Source organism: Microtus pennsylvanicus, unplaced genomic scaffold (genome assembly GCF_037038515.1).
Source record: "Microtus pennsylvanicus isolate mMicPen1 unplaced genomic scaffold, mMicPen1.hap1 Scaffold_64, whole genome shotgun sequence".
NCBI lineage: Eukaryota > Metazoa > Chordata > Mammalia > Rodentia > Cricetidae > Microtus > Microtus pennsylvanicus.
In genome coordinates this window covers 122,501-138,465 of record NW_027460998.1, presented here as the reverse complement: position 1 = coordinate 138,465, position 15,965 = coordinate 122,501, and positions in this window count along the sequence as shown.

Sequence of the window (15,965 nt, the reverse complement as noted above, 5' to 3'; positions counted from 1 at the left end):
TATACGTGATATATAGGGTATGATAGGATAATGTCACTATTAAATTGGGGTAGGTCTCAGGAGCACAAGAACCCAAATCTCTGCTGTACTCCCTGTCACCAGAAGAGGTCACTAGATCCCCACCATGTGGTTTCTGGACATTCCAGAAATTCCATCTCTCCAGTTCTCATTCTTTCATTGTTCCTCCTGCATGCCTGCATCTAGTGAGAGAGTGGGCACCGTTCCTCCCTGCTTCTGTGTATCTGTGTCTGTCACGTCCCGGATAGCCAGAGTGCCCGCCACCTACGCCTGAGATAGATGTGGCCGGCAGCCCTGGGGCTGGGGGAAAGGGAGAGAGTGGGTTCCCTGGAGAGCCTTGGGCAGAGGCTCTGTGGATTCCCCTGCAGGAGGCCGCACCGCCTCTGAGGAGCCCATGGGGGAGGGGAAAAGGGAAGGTCAACCATACAGTCCTGCCTGGCTTTTGCTTTGCTTTGCTTTGTTTTTGTTTTGGTTTGTTTCCAGGTACAGCTGTGACCAGGTCTGGATCCAGGACAGACTCCAAAGCTAGAGAGAAATCCTGTCTCAGAAAACAAACAAAAAAATAAATAAATAAATAAATAAATAAATAAATAAATAAATAAATGGATGGATAGATAGCTAGATAGCCAGACAGAGAGATGATAAAAACACCTCCAAGATCAGGGAGACCAAGGCAGGCAGATCACTGTGAGTTTAAGGCTCCCTTGTTCTGCAGATTGAGATTCAAGGCCAGGCAAAGTGACACAGAGAAACCCTGTTTTCAAAAAAAAGGTGGGGCCTGGAGAGATGGCTCTGTGGTTAAGAGTTCTGACTGCTCTTCCAGAGGACCCAGGTTCAATTCCTTACCACCCACATGGCAGTCAACAGCTGTCGGTAACTCCAAGATCGGACACCCTCAGATAGACATACATGCAGGCAAAACACCAATGCCAATAAAATGAAAATAAATAAATTATTAGGAAAATAAATATATAGAAAAGGTGTTTAGTGCATGCCTTTAATCTCAGCACTAGGAGGCAGAGGCAGATGACTCTCCGTGAGTCTGAGGCCAGTCTTGTCTACAAAGTGAGTCCCAGGGCATACAAGGGTACACAACGAAACCTTATGTTGAACAACCACAAATAAGCAAACAAATAGAGAGATAATAACAATAAAAATATTTGAGAGTTCAAATAATTGACTTCATCCACAATAAAAGAATATAAAAATAAAAATATCAAATGCACTTGAACACATTGGCACAGGAGAACGCTTGCTAAATAGAACCCCAGTAGCACAGACACTGAGAGAAAAAGAAAAAAAAGAAAAAAAAAAAGAAAAAAAAACAACAAAAAAAAAGAACAAAGAAAAAAACTAAAGAGAGAAAAAAAAGAAAAAAAAGAAAAAAAGAAGAAAAAAGAAAAAAAGAAAAAAAAAGAAAGAAAAAAAAGAAAAAAAAAACAGACACTGAGAGAAACAATTAATAAGTGAGACCTCCTGAAACTGAAAAGCTTCTGTAAAGCAAAGAACATGGCCAACAAGACAAAACGACGGCCTTACAGAATGGGAAAAGATCTTCACTAATCTCCAAAATACACAAAGAAGTCGAGAAATTGGTCATCCAAAGAACAAATAATCCAATTTTAAAAAATGGAGTACAGACCTAAACAGAGAACTCTCAACAGAGGGATCTAAAATGGTTGAAAGACACTTAAATGTTGGGTCGAGGGGGGGGGGGTCGTGCAAAGATGAGAACACCACCAAGTCTAATAAACCAAAAACAAACTTAAAAATACAAACACACCGCGAGTCACAAGCTTATCAGCTAGCTGAGACCACAGGCAGAGTTTGGGCTTCTGACACTGTGGCAAAAGGCCGGTTTCTGAAACCCATTTTTATAGTAGGGGCATCGCAGGGCAGTGGTGGCGCAAGCCTTTAATCCCAGCACTCGGGAAGCAGAGGCAGGCGGATCTCTGTGAGTTTGAGACCAGCCTGGTCTACAGAGCTAGTTCCAGGACAGGCTCCAAAGCCACAGAGAAACCCTGTCTCGAAAAACCAAAAAAAAAAAAAAAAAAAAAAAAAATATGTTTCTCTGGATGTGCCTCTGTGTGTGTGTGTGTGTGTGTGTGTGTGTGTGTGTGTGTGTGTGTGTGTGTGTGTGTGTGTTTATGGGGTGGCTTTTGAACTAACCAAGATGACTGGTTCCATATCTGGCAGAGAGGCAGGTGGATCTCTGGGAGTTTGAGGCCAGCCAGCCTGGTTGACAAGAGCTAGTTCCAAAGACAGGCTCCAAAGCAACAGAGAAACCCTTCCTTGAAAATCAAAACAAGAACACAAACCAAAAATAAAATAAAACATAAATTAAATGAGTGTGAGAGAGAGAGAGAGAGAAGAAATGTTGATTTGTTGATTTACAGACAAGAAATAAGAAAATACAAAACCATAATGTTACCAAGATGACAGCCTGGTTTATATAGTGAGTTAAAGGTATTATACAGAGAAACCCTGCACCAAAAATAATAATAATAAAAGAAGAAAACAGAAAAAAAACAAGTAAGGAAAAAGAAAGGAAGGAAGGAAGGAAGGAAGGAAGGAAAAAACAGGTGTTTTCCTTTTTTTCTTTGTTTATCTCAGGTTATTTTATTTTAATTTATTTTTTTAATTGCAGCAGCGGCAGTATATTTTGGGCAGCACATTTCTTTATTCTCAGTTCTCAGCCCTCAGAAATCAGGAGAGGCAGAAACAGGCAAATCGCTGTGAGTTTGAGGCCACCTCGTTCTGCAGTGTGAGTTTTAGGACAGGCAAAGCGACAGACACAGAGAAACCCTGACTTAGGGGGGGAAAGTGTGTTTAGTACAGGCCTTTAATTCCGGCACTAGGAAGCAGAGGTAGAGGCAGGGGCAGCTAGATCTCTGTGAGTCTGAGGCCAGCCTTGTCTACAAAGTGAGTTCCAGGGACACAGGGAACCTCTATGTAAAAAAAAAAACACAAATAAACTAATAATAATAATCATCATCATCATCATCTAAGAGCTCAATTAATTGACTTCACCCAAAATTCAAAAATAAAAAAAGAGTGTGTCTGACTGATCAGTGAAAGGACTATGTGGGCCAAGGGGCTGCCACAATTATGGCTTGGTGAGAGGGAGGAACTGAGGGAGGGAGGGAGGGAGGGAGGGAGGGAGGGAGGGAGGGAGGGAAGGAGGGAGGGAGGGAGGCCTGCTTTCTTCGGGTTCTTTTTCAGTAGTTGTGTTTGTACAACCCCACACCCCACTTCTCATACTAAATACCGAGTCTGAGAAAATTAAAACAGCTGTGGAAAATTCCCACTTGGATGTCTGTTCCTGCCCTGTAAAACAAGAACCACAACAAAAATATCCATATCTAAGCAGGCCAATTAAGTTGTAGCCTCACCCTTTAAAGGTTCTAGCTGTTGGGAAGGGCTGGTGACCTTGAACTTTACTAGTCTCTGAAATCTGCCTTCTCACTTTTACCAGGTGCCCTCAGGGGCCAGGAGTGGAGGCCAGGGCCCCTGCTACAGGAGATTTCCTAGATCACCTACAGGCGCTTAGGATTCCTGGGCCTGCTTAGAGAAAGACACACGACACGTGAGACGCAGAGAAAAAAATTTTCTGAGACAAGGATTCTCTTAGCTTTGGCACCTGTCCTGGAACTGTAGATGACCAGGCTGGCCTCAAACTCACAGAGATCTGCCTGCCTCTGTCTGCCACAGAGAAAATTACAACAGCCATGGAATAATATGAAAAATTCTGATTTACGCCAGGCAGTGGTGGCGCACGCCTTTAATCCCAGCACTTGGGAGGCAGAGGCAGGCGGATCTCTGTGATTTCGAGACCAGCCTGGTCTACAAGAGCTAGTTCCAGGACAGGCTCCAAAACCACAGAGAAACCCTGTCTCGAAAAACCAAAAAAATAAAAATGAAAATAATAAGAATAAAATAAAATGTTAAAAAAAAAAAAGAAAAATTCTGACTTTGATATCATTTCCAGGAATACTGATGCAGTGAATTATTTGGAACATTTTCACTTCCGACAGAAAAAAATAAAAATGTCATTTTATTGATTTCTTTTAGAGGGTCTCTTTCCCACCAGGATGGTTTGCACTTGCTGGGTTGTTGAAGATGATCTCCTGATCCTTGTATTCCCAGTTCCTGAGTGCTGCCGGCAGGACAGACATGGGCTCACTATACACTTGAGTTTTTGACGCAGTACTGAGAACCTGGAGCCCAAAGGACAAGGCTTCAGCTTCCCCTGCCCCTCTGACATAGGCCAGATACATAAATGATTACCCAGATTTTATTTAAATCTCTCAGTGTGGCTTGTGTATGTGGGGGAGACAGGGAAGGTATCACATTTCAAAACATTTTCATAACTGCACTTAGCACTGTATTCTTTTCCATTTATTTTACTTTTATTTGAGAGTGTTTCCAATTGTGTGGGACTTAGTTAAATTTCAATTTCTTAAGGAATTTTTTTATGATTTTCTTAACTTTATTTTATGTGCAATGGTCTGAAGATGTCAGATCACCCAGAAACTGAATTTACAATCACTATGAGCTGCCATGCAGGTGCTGGGAATTGAACCCAATTTCTCTGGAAGAGCCGCGAAACTAGTTCTCCAGGCTCTTCTTAATTTAAAAGTTTATTTATGTGTCTCTGGGTGTGCCTGTGCCTGTGTTTGGTTTGTGTGTGTGTTGGGGGGGGGGTTGTGTGTGGGGGGGTGGCTTTTGACCTCACCAGACAAAGGCATTCAAGAGCACTGGCTCCATATTTAGCAGAAACAGGATCATTGGGAGTTTTAGGACAGCCTGGTCTACAAGAAAGGAGCTAGTTTTAACAACAGTCTCCAAAGCAGCAGAGAAACCCTGTCTCATAAAGCAAAACACAAAACCAAACATATTTGAGAGAGAGAGAGAGAGAGAGAGAGAGAGAGAGAGAGAGAGAGAACAGCTAGGGCTGTTACACGGAGAAACCGTGCCTCAAGAACTAACTAATAAAAGAAGGGGGAAAAAAGCAAGAGAGCAAGAAAGCAAAAAAAATCAAGCAAGCAAGCAAGAAGGAAAGCTAGAGAGAAACCCTGTCTCAGAAAACAAAAAAAAAAAAAATAAATAAACTAATAAATGAAATGAATGGATAGATAGATAGATAGATAGATAGATAGATAGATAGATAGATAGATAGATAGATGATAAAACACCTCCAAGATCAGGGAGACCAAAGCAGGCAGATCACTGTGAGTTTAAGGCTACTTTGTTCTGCAGATTGAGATTCAGGACAGGCAAAGTGACACAGAAAAACCCTGTTTTCAAAAAAAAATGTGTTTAGTGTACGCCTTTAATGCCATCACTAGAAGGCAGAGGCAGGCGGATCTCTGTGAGTCTGAGGCCAGTCTTGTTTACAAAGTGAGTCCCAGGGCATACAAGGATACACAAGGAAACCCCGTGTTGCAAAACCACAAATAAACAAACAGATAATAACAATAAAAATATTTGAGAGTTCAAATAATTGACCTCATCCACAATAAAAAAAAAATATAAAAATAAAAATATCAAAAGCATTTGAACGGGGGCTGGAGAGATGGCTCAGCGGTTAAGAGCATTGCCTGCTCTTCCAAAGGTCCTGAGTTCAATTCCCAGCAACCACATGGTGGCTCACAACCATCTGTAATAGGGTCTGGTGCTCTCTTCTGGCCTTCAGACATACACACAGAAAGAATATTGTATACATAATAAATAAATATTTATTTTTTTAAAAAAAGCATTTGAACGCATCGGCACAGGAGACCACTTCCTAAATCTAACTCCAGTAGCACAGACTCTGAGAGAAACAAAATGAATCAATGGGACCTCCTGAAACTGAAAAGCTTCTTCTGTAAAGCAAAGGACATGGCCAACAAGACAAAACGACGGCCTTACAGAATGGGCAAAGATCTTCACTAACCCCACATCAGACAGAGGTCTGAGCTCCAAAATATACAAAGAACTCAAGACATTGGTCATTTCAAGAACAAATAATCCAGTTCACAACATGGAGGTACAGACCTAAACAGAGAACTCTCAACCGAGAAATCTAAAATGGCTGACAGACACTTAAGGAAATGTTCAACACCCTTAGTCATCAGAGATATGTAAATCAAAACAGCTCTGAGATTCCACTTTATACCTGTAAGAATGGCCAAGATCTAAAACACTGATGACAACTTATGCTGGAGAGGATGTGGGGAAAAGGGAACTCTCCTGCATCGCTGGTGGGAATGCAAGCTGGTACAGCCCCCTTTGGATGTCAGTGTGGCGATTTCTCAGAAAATTAGGAAACAACCTTCCTCAAGACCCAGCAATACCACGTTTAGGTATATATGTAAAGGATGCTCAATTGTGCCATGAGGACATGGGCTCAACTATGCTCATAGCAGCATTGTTTGTCATAGCCAGAACCTTGGGAGAGGGTTGAAGGGGAGGCATGGAAAGAGAGGAAAGAAAAACGTAGAGCTTAACAAAAATAAATAAAAGAAACAAAGGCGGGTAGTGGTGGCACATTCCTTTAATCCCAGCACTTGGGAGGCAAAGGCAGGTGGATCTTTGTGAATTTGAGGCCAGCCTGGTCTACAAGGGTTAGTTCCAAAGCTACAGAGAAACCCTGTCATGAAAAACCAAAAATAAATAAATAAGTAGGCATGGATTGTTTAAAAAAAAATCAAACGCAAACCAAGTAGAAATAACTACTTTCAGTATGCCATTCAAGAATTAGGGAACCCTTTATCCCAGCACGTGGGAGACACAGGCAGAAGGACATCTGTGAGTTAAAATCCAGACTCATCTACCAAGTGAGATCACAAGACTCGTGCACTGTCTCATAGGTCCTAAATTCCCATGATCCAGTTTCTAGGACCAAGGAGACAGTTTATAATGTCTCCTTCTTCTTTCCTTCCTTCCTTTTTTTTGGGGGGGGTGGTGTTTGGTTAAACTTTTATATATGTTTTTTTTTTTATTTGGGTTGGGGGCCTCTCTATAAAGCCTGGGAATTCACAGAGGTCCACCTGCCTCTGTCTCTTTGATGATAGAATAAAAGATGTGCACCACAATAACCAGGCTCAGTTTCTTGTAAATTTAGTTTAATTTCAAATTTTGTTTGTATCTCTTGGTCTGCACCAAGTGTGTCCCTGTGGGGGTGGGGGGGCAGGGAAGTTGTCCTATTTTAGAACATTTTATTTTACTTTTATTTGAGACAGTCTTTCCGGTTGTGTAGAACTTATTTTAATTTCAAATTTTTAAAGAATTTTTTATGATTTATTTAACTTTATTTTATGTGCAGTCGTGTGAGACTGGATTTACAATCACTTATGAGCTGCTGCCTTGTGGGGGTTACATCTCAGGAGCACAAGAACCCAAATCTGTGCTGTACTCCCTGTCACCAGAAGAGGTCACTAGATCCCCACCATGTGGTTTCTGGACATTCCAGAAATTCCATCTCTCCAGTTCTCATTCTTTCATTGTTCCTCCTGCATGCCTGCATCTAGTGAGAGAGTGGGCACCGTTCCTCCCTGCTTCTGTGTATCTGTGTCTGTCACGTCCCGGATAGCCAGAGTGCCCGCCACCTATGCCTGAGATAGATGTGGCCGGCAGCCCTGGGGCTGGGGGAAAGGGAGAGAGTGGGTTCCCTGGGGAGCCTTGGGCAGAGGCTCTGTGGATTCCCCTGCAGGAGGCCGCACCGCCTCTGAGGAGCCCATGGGGGAGGGGAAAAGGGAAGGTCAACCATACAGTCCTGCCTGGCTTTTGCTTTGCTTTGCTTTGTTTTTGTTTTTGTTTGTTTGTTTTATTTTATTTTCCGGTACAGCTGTGACCAGGTCTGGATCCAGGACAGACTCCAAAGCTAGAGAGAAATCCTGTCTCAGAAAACAACAACAACAACCAAAAAATAAATAAATACATAAACTAATAAATGAATGGATAGATAGCTAGATAGACAGACAGACAGAGAGAGAGAGAGAGAGAGAGAGAGAGAGAGAGAGAGAGAGAGATGATAAAAACACCTCCAAGATCAGGGAGACCAAGGCAGGCAGATCACTGTGAGTTTAAGGCTCCCTTGTTCTGCAGATTGAGATTCAAGGCCAGGCAAAGTGACACAGAGAAACCCTGTTTTCAAAAAAAAGGTGGGGCCTGGAGAGATGGCTCTGTGGTTAAGAGTGCTGACTGCTCTTCCAGAGGACCCAGGTTCAATTCCTACCACCCACATGGCAGTTAACAGCTGTCGGTAACTCCAAGATCTGACACCCTCAGATAGACATACATGCAGGCAAAACACCAATGCCGATAAAATAAATCATTAGAAAAATAAATATATAAAAAAGGTTGTTTTGCCTTTAATCCCAGCATTAGGAGGCAGAGGCAGATGGCTCTCTGTGAGTCTGAGGCCAGTCTTTCTTGTGTACAAAGTGAGTCCCAGGGCATACAAGGGTACACAACGAAACCCTATGTTGAAAAACCACAAATAAACAAACAAATAAAGAGATAATAACAATAAAAATATTTGAGAGTTCAAATAATTTACTTCATCCACAATAAAAGAATATAAAAATAAAAATATCAAACGCATTTGAACGCATCAGCACAGGAGACCGCTTCCTAAATCTAACTCCAGTAGCAGGGACTCTGAGAGAAACAAAATTAATCAATGGGACCTCGTGAAACTGAAAAGCTTCTTCTGTAAAGCAAAGGACATGGCCAACAAGACAAAACGAAAAAGATCTTCACTAACCCCACATCAGACAGAGGTCTGAGCTCCAAAACATACAAAGAACTCAAGACATTGGTCATCTCAAGAACAAATAATCCAATTCACAAAATGGAGTACAGACTTAAACAGAGAACACTCAACCGAGGAATCTAAAATGGCTGAAAGACACTTAAGGAAATGTTCAACACCCTTAGTCATCAGAGAAACGCAAATCAAAACAAGTTTCTAGAAACAAGGAGACAGTTCATAATGTTTCTTTCTTCTTTTCTTCCTTTTTTTTTTTTTTTTTTTGGTTGAACATATATATATTTATTTATTTAATTTGGGATGGGGGCCTTTCTACAAAGCCTGGGAATTCACAGAGGTACACCTGTCTCTGTCTCTTGGATGATAGAATAAAAGATGTGTACCACAGTGACAACCCAACTAAGTTTTTGGTATCTCATTCTGTTAGTTTCATGTACATTTAGTTTAATTTCAAATTTTGTTTGTATCTCTTGGTCTGTCTGCACCAAGTGTGACCTTGTGGGGAGGGCAGGGAAGGTGTCCTATTTCAGAACATTTTATTTAACTTTTATTTGAGTCTTTCCAGTTGTGTAGAACTTAGTTTCATTTCAAATTTTTAAAGACCAGGAAGGATGAAAGCATTCAAAAGGACTGGTTCCATATCTGGCAGAGAGGCAGGTGGATCTCTGGGAGTTTGAGGCCAGTCTGGTCGACGAGAGCTAGTTTCAAAGACAGGCTCCAAAGCAACAGAGAAAACCCTGCCTTGAAAATCAAAACAAAAACACAAACAAAAATAAAAAACATAAATTAAATCTGTGTGTGTGTGTGTGTGTGTGTGTGTGTGTGTGTGTGTGTGTGTGTGTGTGTGAGAGAGAGAGAGAGAGAGAGAGAGAGAGAGAGAGAAGAAATGATCAAACAGGAAATAAGAAACAAAACCATAATGTCACCAAGATGACAGCCTGGTTTATATAGTGAGTTAAAGGTATTATACAGATAAACCCTGTACCAAAAAAATAATAAAAGAAGAAAACAAAAAAAAAAAAAACAAGGAAGGAAGGAAGAAAAGAAGGAAGAAAAACTGGTGTTGTCCTTTTTTTCTTTGTTTATCTCAGGTTATTTTATTTTAATTTATTTTTTTTTAATTGCAGCAGCAGCAGCAGCAGCAGTATATTTTGGGCAGCACATTTCTTTATTCTCAGTTCTCAGCCCTCAGAGATCAGGAGAGGCAGAGGCAGGCAGATCGCTGTGAGTTTGAGGCTACCTTGTTCTGCAGGCAAAGAGACGACAGACACAGAGAAACTAAACATGTGTTTAGTACAGGCCTTTTATTCCGGCACTAGCAGGCAGAGGTAGAGGCAGGGGCAGCTAGATCTCTGTGAGTCTGAGGCCAGCCTTGTCTACAAAGTGAGTTCCAGGGCAAACAAGCATACACAGGGAATCCCTATGTAGAAAAACCACAAATAAATTAATAATAATAATAATAATAATAATAATCTAAGAGCTCAATGAATTGACTTCACCCATAATTCAAAAATTAAAAAATAAAGCAAAGAGTGTGTCTGACCGATCAGTGAAAGGACTATGTGGGCCAAGGGGCTGCCACAATTATGGATTGGTGAGAGTGAGGAAAGGAGGGAGGCAGCAAGGGCAGTTCCCAGTCACCTAAATGCCTTTCAAAGACATTTCACCATGGCAACCACTCACTTGCTTTCTTGGGGTTTCTTTTCTTCAGTAGTTGTGTTTGTACAACCTACCCCACTTCTCATACTAAATACAGAGTCTGAGAAAATTAAAGCAGCTGTGGAAAAATTTCCACTTGGATATCTTTTCCTGCCCAGTAAAACAAAAACGACTCTAACAAAAATATGCATATCTAAAAAAACCAAAAAAAATTTTAAAAATGCATATCTAAGCAGACCAATCAAGTTGTAGCCTCACCCATTATATTATATTATATTATATTATATTATATTATATTATATTATATTATTTATTGGTTTTTTGAGACAAGGTTTCTCTGTAGCTTTGGTGCCTGTCCTGGAACTCCCAGAGATCTGCCTGCCTCTGCCTCCGAGTGCTGGGAGTAAAGGCGTGCGCCACCACTGCCCTCCTTCGACTCACCCTTTAATGGTTCAGCAAGGAGTTCTAGCTGTTAGGAAGGGCTGGTGACCTTGAACTTTACTAGTCTCTGAAATCTGCCTTCTCACTTTTACCGGGTGCCCTCAGGGGCAGGAGTGGAGGCCAGGGCCTGTAGCTTTGGCTTGTACATTTACTTCAATTTTAATTTTTTTGTTTTGTTTTTCGAGACAGGGTTTCCCTGGGAAACAGTCCTAGCTGATCTGGAACTAGCTCTTGTAGACCAGGCTGGCTTCCAACTCCCAAGAAATTCACCTGCCTCTGCCCCATGTGTGCTGGGAATAAAGGCATGTGCCACCACCACTGCCCAGCCAATTTCAAATTTTATTTAAACCTCTCTCGGTGTGCCTGTGTATGTGGGGGAGACAGGGAAGGTGTCATATTTCCAAACATTTTCATAACTGCACTTAGCACTGCACTCTTTTACATTTTATTTTACTTTTATTTGAGACAGTGTTTCCAGTTGTGTAGTTTAATTTCAATTTCTTAAAGAATTTTTTTTTTATGATTTATTTAACCATGCAGGTGCTGGGAATTGACCCCAATTTCTCAGGAAGAGCCGCCAAACTAGCTCTCCAGGCTCTTAATTGAAAAGTTTATTTATGTGTCTCTGGGTGTGCCTGTGCCTGTGTTTGTGTTTGGTGTGTGTGGGGGGGGGTATATTTTGACCTCACCAGATGAAGGCATTCAAGAGCACTGGCTCCATATCTGGCAGAGGCAGGATCTCTGGAAGTTTTAGGCCAGCCTGGTCTACAAGAAAGGAGCTAGTTCCAAGAACAGTCTCCAAAGCAGCAGAGAAACCCTGTCTCATAAAGCAAAACACAAAACCAAACAAAAAATAAATAAATTGAGAGAGAGAGAAAGCGAGAGAGAGAGATAGATAGAGAGAGAGACAGAGACAGAGAGACGAGAGAGAGAGAGAGAGAGAGAGAGAGAGAGAGAGAGAGAGAGAGAAATGTGGATTTACAGATAGGAAATAAGAATAAAAAGAGAACGTTACCAACAAGACAGCCTGGTCTATAAACTGAGTTCCAGGACAGCTAGGGTTGTTACACAGAGAAACCGTGCCTCAAAAAATAATAAAAGAAGAGAAAAAAAAAAGCAAGCAAGAAAATGCAGGGTTTTTTTTCTTTTTCTTTTTCTTTTTTTTTTTTTTTTTTTTTTGTCTTTGTTAATGCCAGGCCATTCATTTTAATTTTACTTTTTCTTTTAAGATTATATTTTCAGGGGCTGTAGAGATGGCTCAGAGGTTAAGAGCACTGACTGTTCTTCCAAAGGTCCTGAGTTCAATTCCTAGCAACGATATGGTGGCTCACAACCATCTGTAATGGGGTCTTCTGGCCTGCAGTCATGCATGGAAGGAATGCTGTATACATAATAAATAAATAAATAATTTTTTCAAAAAAAAGATTGTAATTGCAACAGAAGTGTTCAGAAAGAAGAAGTCCTGGGCCATGTAGTGAGACAGATTGTCTGGAGCATAAATAAAAAGCCAATTCCTGTCTCAAAAAAGAAAAAAAATCAAGTTAAAATGTGAAATAAAAAAATAAATAAGGGTTTGTTTTTTTTTTTTTTGCAATGAGTGAATTCAAGCGTAAAAGATGAAAATCTTACAGCTGACACCATCCAGTCTCAAGTTAGAAAAACTTGAAACGATGCAACAGGAGACGGACAGTTGCCCAATGAACTCTTGCTATTCTCCTGGGGAAGTTTTGTTCCTGATGGTTTTTGGAACAACTAAAATCCCTCTTATCTTTTTGTTTTGTTTTGTTTTGTTTTCCATGCCCCCTTAGAGGACACCTGGATGTTTGAAAGGATTTGGTTTTATTTCATTTAAGTAGAAGGTTCCTCAGACATAACTCTGAAAACACTAATACGTAATAGCCAGTTTCTACACAGTTCAGTTCAGATTTTTACCAAAACCTCCTGTCTGGCATGTCTCTGTCTTTGTTGAGTTCCTGTACTTACAGAAGCCAAGAGATAGCTGGCAGCTATCCATAACTCTAATTTCATTCAGCAGAATTCTCCCCTCCCCCCCCCCGGCCGATCTTGTTTCTCTGTTCTGTCCTCAAATGTGTGGGTGACTCTGAGTGGGCACCGACTTGCCACACACATCCTTCTTTTCCTGATCTAATCATGCCACTCCCCAAAAGAAAAAGGGAGGAGAAATCACTGAATGATGAGAACATTACTTGAATCAGAAAATGGGTAGGCACCCTTATGCTTAAATGTGTATTATCTACAAAGTTCTAAAACTTGGAAGTGAGTCTTAGGAGGAATGTCATTACACAGCTTCTTTCCAGATGTCTTCAAGTAAGTTGGTCCTAAACAGCCTATTCATAAGATGGGACCTCAGAGCTTCAGTACAGAACAACATGTTTTCTGTTCAATTGAATCTTAAAGTGGTGTGATAAGGATTTTGTATTCCCATTCTGTCAAGGATTATTCTCAGTGGTCTATATATTTCAAGGAAGAATGGTTTTTAAGAAGTATTTAGTGATTATATTTCTTTTCACTTAGGGATAAAGAAATGGAGAAGTTCTTTGAAGCAGTAAGTCACAAAAACACCAGGCCATTAAACTTCAGCTACAGGGAAACCCTGTCTCGTGGAAAAACAAAACAACAACAACAAAAAAAAAAATCCTGAAGCCAGTGATCATTGCAAACATCTGTATGTTCAGATACTGAGCCTGAGCGAGTTAGAGTGTCACAGATTTGCTGCAATTCATTGCAAATTTCATGTGGATCACAAATCCTGCTCAAGTTACAGCTGTTAGTGTCAGTGTGAACCTTGACACCATCTCTACTGGATTTCTGTCAGCTGTGCTCCGGTCTGCTAGAAAAGCAGAAGAACTAAGGTACCGTAATTAACCTCTTCTGTGCCCCACCTGCAAGAACACTCTGTAAGCTACAGTTCTGAAAACAGCCTGGTCCTGGCATAAGAACAGACAGGAGGACCAATGGAACCGAATAGAAGACCCGGATATCGATCCACACATCTTCGAACACCTGATCTTTGATAAAGAAGCCAAAAATACCAGCCTGGTCTACCGAGCTAGCTCCAGGACAGGCTCCAAAGCCGCAGAGAAACCCTGTCTCAAAAAAAACCAAAAAAAAAAAAAAAAAAAACCCCGAAAAAAAAAAAAACCAAAGAAGCCAAAAATATCCAATAGAAAAAAAAAAAAGAAAGCATGTGAGTTCAAGACCAGCCTGGTCTACAAGAGCTAGTTCCAGGACAGGCTCCAAAAAAAAAAAAAAAAAAACTACAGAACAACCCTGTCTCGAAAAAAAAAAAAAAAGAAAGAAAGAAAGAAAGAAAGAAAGAAAGAAAGAAAGAAGAAAAAGAAAACAGTGCTGTCCTCGAAAATGCCCTCTCCTGTTGAACACGGCCCCTCACACAGCTCTGATGATGCAGGAGGATGCCGAGGGCCCAGTTGGTGCCTGTATCTGTGCCTTGGCAGCAGCTATTCATGTCTTGCCACTCAGAGTCAAATTCCCTTAAGTTTAGCCTTCCCTAAGTGCTTGTTCACTTCAGAAGACTCAACCCTCATCTTCCGTGTCCTCCTGGCCTAATTTCTCACATTACTGATTTACTGAGTATGAATCAGTAATATGAGATGTTCAGGAGAGGGAGGAAGGGTCATTCATGAAAAAAGTGAGTGTTCAACTAACTAACTCCCCATGGGTTCAGGAAGTAGTGAGAAGATATTAATGAAGCAGAGAGAAATTTCTGGTTTTGGAAGGAGGAAATCCTGAATGGCTCCCTCTGTGTCGCAGGAGAGACTCCTGGAAAGGAAACCTCAGGTTCCGGTTGGTCGGTCAGTTCGGGGAGAAATATTAGCAAGGAGGTAAAGGCCGTGCCTCATGACATCAGCAGTCCCTTCTCTGGAAATTCTACGGTATCTCAGAGAGCTCTCGGAATTTTGTGATGTCACTCGTGTCCTAGAAACGCCAACTGCCCTCAAGACACACTCTCTCGGTGCCTATAAGACTCGGTTCTAGACATGTTGTCTAGAGAATGGAGATCGTTCGTGGAGAGGCCAGAGGGAGGAAGAAGAAAGCTGGCCTCAGATCTCACAGGAAAACATGGAGAAATAATTAGTGGTCCTGGGGAAGACGAAGTGAGTTCACCACTAGCAGGGACTAGAGAGATTTCTGGATGTGATGGCTTTGAGACTTCCAGGGCTAGGGCTCAGGAACTGGGAGGTTTCTGGGATGAAACAGGTCTGTCTGTCTTGTTTCTCTGAGTTCCTAAAAGGCCAACCCACATCAAAGATTCACGATAGTTGATTTGACAAAGTCGGGAATTGACAAGGAGTGCGGAAGGAGTCAGTGAGATTTCAATACCAGCACTGACTGCACATCATCCCCCCCCCCCCCGTCCTTTTCGTTGTGTAGCAATAATAATAGAGAAAGGGGAGTAGCGCTCTGCCAAAGCCCGTATTTTACCATGCCTTATATCACAGCCATTAGCAGGGTTGAGGCATCAAGTGCTGCAGTCAGTCCGACTCCTGTGACCCCCCTAAGGTTTCTGGCTTCCCAGTTTTGAGTGACACCATGGTCTCCAGTTCAGCTTGAGAGCTCTTTAAGAGCCAATGGAGGAGAGAGTGGAAAGAGACTGCCATTTTTTTCTTTTTCCTTTTCTTTCTTTCTTTTGCTGTTTTGCTTTGTTTTTCAAGAAAGGGTTTCTTTGTGTATCTTGGGCTGTCCTAAAACTCACTCTGTAAATCAGGCCATCTTTGAATTCACAGAGATCTGTGTGTGTGCTGTGATTAAAGCCCGGCTGAGACTGCAATTTCTTGTTAGCTCTGGGTGTCCTGAGCTGTTAGTAAGTGACAATGGCTCTGTGTTGTGAATCTCTGTGAATCCAGACTATGTTATGTCCTTCAATGACATGAGTCTGAAGCATCAAGCACCCACCCACCCACCCACCCCTATACTCCCTGAGGTCTCTGAAGTCACACACAGCGCAGCCTCTATAGGTCTGAATAAGGCTTAGAAAGCTTTTCCCTGGTTCACCTTGTGCAGAGGAAACCAGGTAAGTTCTGAGAGACATGCACCACCTTCCTACAGA